The sequence below is a fragment of the Clarias gariepinus genome, chromosome 18 (assembly GCF_024256425.1).
Source record: "Clarias gariepinus isolate MV-2021 ecotype Netherlands chromosome 18, CGAR_prim_01v2, whole genome shotgun sequence".
Taxonomy (NCBI): domain Eukaryota; kingdom Metazoa; phylum Chordata; class Actinopteri; order Siluriformes; family Clariidae; genus Clarias; species Clarias gariepinus.
In genome coordinates, this window is record NC_071117.1 from 22,417,063 (window position 1) to 22,424,851 (window position 7,789).

Here is a 7,789-nt window from a genome sequence, read left to right on the forward strand (position 1 = left end):
GTTTCAGCAGTCTCCTTAGTTGCTTACTGTGCTTGATGCAGACCAGTAATTTGACTCAGAATAACATATTTGCCACGACCACAAGATATGTCTTCAGACATGGTTGTAACGCTCTGATAAAAAAAAAAAAAATATTAAGAGAGTTTACACTATTTGAGATCTTTTTTGGATCTTTAGTGCAGATGTTGCATTCTTCTATTCTTTTGCATCTTCTGCATTCTTCTATTCTTCTTTTCCTTTTAACTCAAGAGAAAAGATGACAAACACAATGACCATTAAACAAACTCAAAGAGTATTGTACAAAAAAACCAAAAAAAAAACCAAAAGGTGCATCAAAACAATATTTACTAAAATATATATAATTGTGAAGACTGGGCAAATGTAATGCGATTCCTAGTTTCAGTTTATTGTTAGTACTGTATGAGTGGGTGGGGGTGCAGGACACTGAATCAGCCTCACCTGTTCATATATACAGTCTGGGAGCATGATATTGGAGGGATTGCTGTCCTGTGAATATGAATATAATAGGGAATATCTAATGAATGATAATCCACCCATTGCCGGTGTAATGCTCAGGTTTTATTTTAGAGCTAATTACACTAAAACGGGGTCTTAAAATTAGATACGGGCTAATATTACTTACTTCCGGTGTTGCGCAGAGCAAGACAAGACACGTGACAACAAGTTCCAAACCAAACCAAAGTGTATTAAACAGACAAACAAACAAATAAGGTGCACCAATAACAAATATATACAAAATATATACAAATATAAACAATGTCAGTAGTGTATGCATGTGTGTGTGAGTGCATATGTATAAAAGTCCAAGTCTGTGTTATTGTAAGTGTGTAATGGTGAACGGAAGAGATGGCTCCGTCTCACTGGTTTAAGATGGTAAATCCGGGAGCACGAGAAAACGGAACGAGATGGGTATTGAATGTGTCCAATGAAGATTAATCCGCTCATGGAACAATAATCCTCAGTGACCGCAATCAATCGCTCTCTCTAATCCCAAATGCAGCGCTGCCAACTTCATCTCTCCACCCCGAGTGTTACGCCAGTTCCGGCTTTATACCGGCACACGTGACCCAATAGGTCATTGGGTTTCCCTCGCGCCACAAGTGCGAGGGACAAAATAACCATTTAAGGTTGTTTAAAAAGGCCTGGTGGTTTTACTTTTTATTTAACACTTTATATTTAGAAATAAACTAACCCCTTAATTGGCTGCGCTACACCGGTATTTTCAGGTCTTTGCATATCTCTGCTGAGATACCTCCATTTGCAATATGGCGATGTAAACGGCACGCTGATCCACCATGCTTTTTTCACCTCCTTGCTTCTCCCTGCTTGCGCTTTAAACGGAATAATATTACTGTCACGAGGTGAGAACGCGCAGGCGGACAGATGGATCCAGTTGCAGAGAGGCAGGTGGTTCTGTGAGGCGTTGCGCGAGCAGAGCAAAGAGATAAGGAGCAGTGTCGCAGTAGAAGGGCGAATCTGGGTCGAAGTCGAGGGGCGAGAGGGGAAGTCCAAAAGCGGATGTCCTTAGAGGACAGTTTGCAATGTGTCGTAGCTGCGACACGTGGAAGGTGGGATGAATGCGTCACGTGGATGAAGGGAGTAAAAGTCGGACAGCGCATGGATTCGTTAGCTTGGTTATTGTGAATGGGCCAATGAAACGTGGAGAGAGCTTGCGTGAAAGTGTCCTTAGGGGGATGTCCCTGGTGGCGAGCATGACTCTGTCTCCCACATGATACCTGGGAGTCTTGGAGCGGTGGCGGTCAGCCTGTCTCTTGTACGATCTGGACGCTTGCAGTAGGGATCGTCTGGCTCGTAACCACGTCCGCTTGCAGCGGCGGACAAAATGTTGCGCCAAGGGGACCTCTACCTCCTCCTCCTGAGAGGGAAACAGCAGTGGTTGGTAGCCTAAACAGCACTGGAAAGGGGAGAGCCCTGTGGCGGCAGACGGCAGAAAGTTGTGAGCGTACTCGATCCATGGTAGGAACTTGCTCCAGGTAGTAGCATCCTGGTTGGTCATACACCGGAGGGCGATTTCCATAGCTTGGTTCTTGCATTCTGTCTGGCCATTGGACCGGGGATGAAAGCCGGAAGACAGGCTAGGGGTGGCCCCGATGAGTTTACAAAAGGCTCTCCAAAAGCGGGAGGTGAACTTAGGGCCACTATTTGATACTATGTCAGAGGGGAGACTGTGGAGACGGAAAACATGAAGGATTAGCTGCTCAGCAGTCTCCTTGGCGGAGGGAAGCTTGGGGAGTGGAACCAAGTGGACGGATTTGGAGAAACGGTCAACGATGGTCATGATACAGGTGTTCCCATCAGATGAGGGTAGGCCCGTTAAGAAATCCAGCGAGACGTGCGACCAGGGCCGATGAGGTATGGGTAAGGGTCTAAGAAGGCCGGCCGGTGGGCGGTTGTTGGGTTTGCAGCGGGTGCAGATGTCGCAGCCACAAAGCTGGAAACGTCCCTCACCATTGTAGGCCACCAGAAGCGCTGTTGAAGGATAAAGAGTGTCCGAGCAGAGCCTGGGTGACAGGACAGCTTGGAGCCATGGCCCCATTCCAGGACCTGGGAGCGTAGGCATTCTTCATCATTAATACGTAGGGTTTACATAATAAAGACAACAAATGACGGTTGCATTGTCCACCAATAAATATAGACATTTTAATGTGGATACAATGCCAACGCATCTTTCATCATTAATAAGTAATGTTTAGCTCTGGGTCAGAGTTGTATCGAATCTTTAACGATTCGGTTTAATTTGATTAATTGAATCAAAATTTATAACGTACACTTTATCGACTACCCGTCCAGCGTTTAGCACAATTTAGTGTATCTTACCAGTTCTGGTTATCACATGGCCAATGGCTATAACACAAAATCTAGTATTCAGCAATTTTGAGCAAGGTAACAAGATCTGGGCAAATGTTTAGACTTTAAAATACATGACCAAGACAACAGTTCTTTATAAAGAAACAAGGATTTATTTGACTAATCTACGATACATAAAACTACACTACTTGAACGCACGCACACACACACATACACACAAACAGTTTGGCAAGTGAAAATGAATGAAGTTATTCTAGTACTGTTTACTAGATCAACGAAAGTCACAAGAGCAGAGTCTTGGGTTTAATCTTACGGTTTGGTTATGAAACGAGCACCAACTTCAGCAAGGTATGCAGCTTTGTTTGTTTACTTGCGTTTTGTTTCGTTCTCATCCTTTGGTTCACCTTCAGCGAAGGGAATCACGGCGTTGCTGATTGGTTGGTGCGCTGTTGTAGAGATGACGTCAGTCGGGAAAGCCCTTCGGTGAGGCGTTGGTTGCCTGGTTACCGATGGCTGCGCTCTGGCACTTCTCCTGAGGTTTTCTTCGTTGCGGGACTTTGGAGTTCTGGCACAAAGTCTCGTTGAGAGTTCTTGAAGAGCGGATGACGCCAGCAGTGGTGGCGCAGCGCCCGCAAGGGCGAAAGCCCGAGCTGCTTGGAAGATGTTGTAGGTTGCAGTTGTGATGATAACTTCTCTTCTTCTCTACACTGTGGACTTCCTGAGGGTTTTTGTCCCTTGGGGGTCAGTCCGTCCCACAGGTGATTTATCCAATCGGATGTGATTGCAGGGCTTAGCCACGCCTCACGTGGTTCCTCCTTCCATGCATAAATTAGCCAGGTGTTCTGGCTGTCACGTGTGACCCATCCGGTTGGAGTTTTAATACTTTATAAAAAGTGATTTTGCATGAGCTCTGTTCATGCTACCAATTACCTATGTTTACCAACATTCTTGAAATAAAGCCAGCTTGAGATTGACACCAAACGTTACATATCTTACCCACTCATTCCTTCCTTTATCTAATAAAAAGGTTTGTAAATGCTGATTACACCTTTAAAGTTATGCAGAATAATTAAACATATACACAGGAATAAAAGGAACTGAGTTAATATATGTGAATACGTTTTGCCCTACTGGCACACTTTAAAGATGTTTAAAATAGTGTCCATGCCATATGCCTTTGTTTATGGAAAGGCATGTCTTCCGGAGGTCAAGAGAGTGTCCAGGTGTGATGAGGCCTCTTCCCCCCCAGCTCGGGGTGAAGCCGTAAAACTGTCTTCTTTGTTTACTGGATCGCCAATTTACACCCTCGGTTTCGGGGTCTACTTCAAAGCATCTGGCCTTGTGGAGTTTCTTAGTTTTACAGACGTCCCCCTTAAGATAGCGAACCAGATAGGGTTATCAGGATGGCGCTATGCATGCTGGGAGAGGGGGTTCAGGAATGTGATCCACTGACTGTTCTCTCTATGGGAGCCATGTTATTCGCTACTAGCATCAGGCTTGGTGTTCTTGGAGCCTGGTCGGTAGGACAGGACAAAGTTGAACCGGGAAAAGAAAAGGGACCAGCGAGTCTGTCAAGCATTAAGCCTCTTGGCCTTATGTAGGTATTCGAGGTTCCTGTGATCAGTCCATACTAGAAACGGGAGCTCGGTTCCCTCCAGCCAGTGCCTCCACTCCTCTAGCGCTAGCTTAATGGCTAGTAGCTCTCGATCGCCCACGTCATAGTTCCTCTCAGCCGGGGATAGACGATGGGAAAAAAAGGAACAGGGGTGCAGCTTGTTATCCTGTGGCGACCTTTGGGACAGAACCCCTCCAGCACCGGTGTTTGATGCATCCACCTCCACTATGAATTGGCGGGAAGGGTCGGGGATGATTAGTATGGGAGCTGAGGTGAACCTTCTCTTGAGCTTGGCGAAGGCTCTCTCTGCCTCCTCACTCCAACAGAAGGGCGTCTTGGAGGAAGTCAGAGAGGTTAATGGGGCGGCGACAGAGCTGTATCCTCGAATGAACCGGCGGTAGAAATTGGCAAAACCAAGGAATCGTTGGAGGTCTCGTCGCGAGGCTGGGTTTGGCCAGTTGGAGACTGCCTGAACCTTGGCCGGTTCCATCTCCAGCTGCGAGGGGGAGATGACAAACCCTAGAAAGGTGGTAGTTGTCGTGTGGAACTCGCACTTCTCCGCCTTGATGTATAAGTTGTTTTCGAGAAGTCTCTGTAACACTTGGCGAACGTGGCACCGGTGCTCCTCCAGGTCGTGAGAGAAGATTAGGATGTCATCTAAATAGACAAATACATGGAGTTTCAAAAAGTCTCTGAGTACGTCATTAATCAGGCTCTGGAAAATAGCGGGGGCATTGGTGAGTCCAAAAGGCACTACCAAGTATTCATAATGCCCGGTCGGGGTATTGAAGGCGGTCTTTCACTTGTCACCCTCCCTAATATGGACGAGATGATATGCATTGCGCAGGTCTAACTTAGTGAAGATTGTGGCTCCCTGGAGAAGCTTGAAGGCTGTGGACATGAGTGGTAAGGGGTAACGGTTCCTAACGGTTATTTCATTGAGCCCTCTGTAATCTATGCATGGGCGAAGGGACCCGTCTTTCTTTTTTGCCAAAGAAGAACCCTGCACCTGCGGGTGAGGAGGACGAGGCGGATGATGCCAGCGGCGAGGGCCCCCGTGATGTACTCGTTCATGGCTCCTTGCTCTTGGCGCGTCGCGGAGTAGAGACGGCCCTTTGGAGGGAAGGTGATGTCCGGAGGGTCCTCCGGCTTAGCTGGAGCAGAAGGAAGAGCAGAGAGAAGACAAGACCTGGAACATGAGGAGCCCCAGCCCGTGATGGTCTGGTTAGTCCAGTCAATCTGGGGACAGTGAAGGGGAAGCCAGGGCAAACCAAGAACCACAGCGGCATGGGATCTATCAATGACCAGCAGACTGATCTCCTCAAAATGGTTACCTGAGGTCCTTAGGGTAAATGGGAGGGTGCGTCGTGTGATGGCGGGTAGGGGAGTGCCATCTAGGGCCTGAACCGAGAGTGGAGGTTCAACAGGAGCGCAGGGAACCTCTAGCTTACTGACTGTAGCGGTGCTGATAAGGTTACGGTCAGAACCGGAGTCGATGAGCGCCTGAATCCCATGAGCTTTGCCGCCGACGATTAGCATAGCGGGGAGTAGGGGACGAGGTTCTGGGAGTCTATCTGGAGGAAAGCCTCCTAGTGCTCCCAGTCTGACTAGAGGACGTCTCTTCTTTAATGGGCAGGTCTTGAGTGCATGTCGTGAGGACCCGCAATAGAAACAGGCTCCCTCCTGGCGGCGGCGCCGTCTCTCCTCCTCGGAGATATAGGTCCTACTAGCCGCATAGGCCCTTCCTGCTTGGGCTCTCTCGGAGAAGGAGGTTCTTGAGATGTTCTGGGAAAGGAGGGTCTCCGAGCAGACAGTAGTCCTCTGGAGGCTTGCCTTGAATGGAGACGCGCGTCGACCCGGCCGGCGAGGTCCATGAGTTCATTGAGGTCGGTAGGAAGCTCCTGAGAGACCAGCTGGTCCTTGACTGTGTCCGACAAACCCTCGAGGAAGGTGTCAGATAGGGCCCTGTTGTTCCACCCACTGGTGACAGCGAGGGTCCGAAATTCTCAGCAGGCCTCAACAGCCTGCTCCCAGCTTCCCTGCCAATATGAGAACGGTCAAAAACCATCTTCATCTCCTTGGAGAAGGCACCAAAGTCATGGCAACATGGATAGCGAACTTCCTAGAGGGCCGTGCCCCACTCTCGGGCTCTGCCTGTAAGGAGGGTGATGAAGATGTTGCATCTCCGTGGTGATGTTGGCGAGAGTCTGCCTGGTGGTGAGGAGCTCTTGCTGCTGCTTCCCGAGAAGAGTGCCCTGGTTCTCCAGAGCCACTCTCATCCTGTCGTACTCTGCTGGATCCATAACTGGCTGGATTATTCTGTCACGAGGTGAGAACGAGCAGGCGGAGAGATGGATCCAGGTGCAGAGAGGCAGGTGGTTCTGTGAGGTGTTGGGCGAGCAGAGCAAAGAGATAAGGAGCAGTGTCGAAGTAGAAGGGCGAATCTGGGTCGTAGTCGAGGGGCGAGAGCGGAAGTCCAAAGCCGTGTAATCCATCAGCGGGGGCAACGAGCCAAAACAAACACTAAGCAGAGCCGTAGTCGAAAAACGAAAGCGAAAGTTTGAAGCCGTTAAATCCGAGTGTGATAATAAATCCTAAGCGTGAGGCGAGAGGCAAAAACGGGGACAAAGCGTGGTCGGTAACGTGAAAAAGAAATCATGAACTTGAACGCGAGAAAACTAAGGCAAAAACACACAATAATCCAGCGGTGTGCTGGCGGGGCGGTCCGGGGGTGTGTGAGGAGAGATGACAGCGTGGGAAAACAATCCAGCGTGGTGGAGAGCATGACAGCGTGAGAAGAGAAATGTCAGCAGACGAGAGCGGTCTTTGATCAGCGCGGCGCGCTGAGAGCGTGACAATTACCCTGTTGCATCATCGGGCTTCCTCTCGCGATTATCTTGTGAGAGTCCAAAACACAGTAATTGGAACAAATAAAACATATCGGCTACATTTCACGGCGCATGTGCATTTAATCAATCCTCAGCTTAATTCCTGCCCTTTTAAAATGAACCCTTTATGTGACTGCACTACATGGTTGTTTAAGACATGAGAAGCCATGTAGTTCATCAGTTAAGGTTAAATACCTTGTTGTTTGCTGAAGCATATTAAATCACTTGTAAAGTGTTGTAGCAAGGTAGGACAGAAAACAGACATGTAGACAGCAGAGAGAAGAATAAGATGTGAATTATTTAAGCAACAGTAAAAAGGAATGTGGTAAATCATTGGGGGAGGAGAGTTACGTTAGTGAAGATTTGGTGCAAAGGTTGCAAGACGTAGCAGCGGGAGGTGGAGGTTTATCAACAGGCAGGGCTCGCCAAGCTTGAA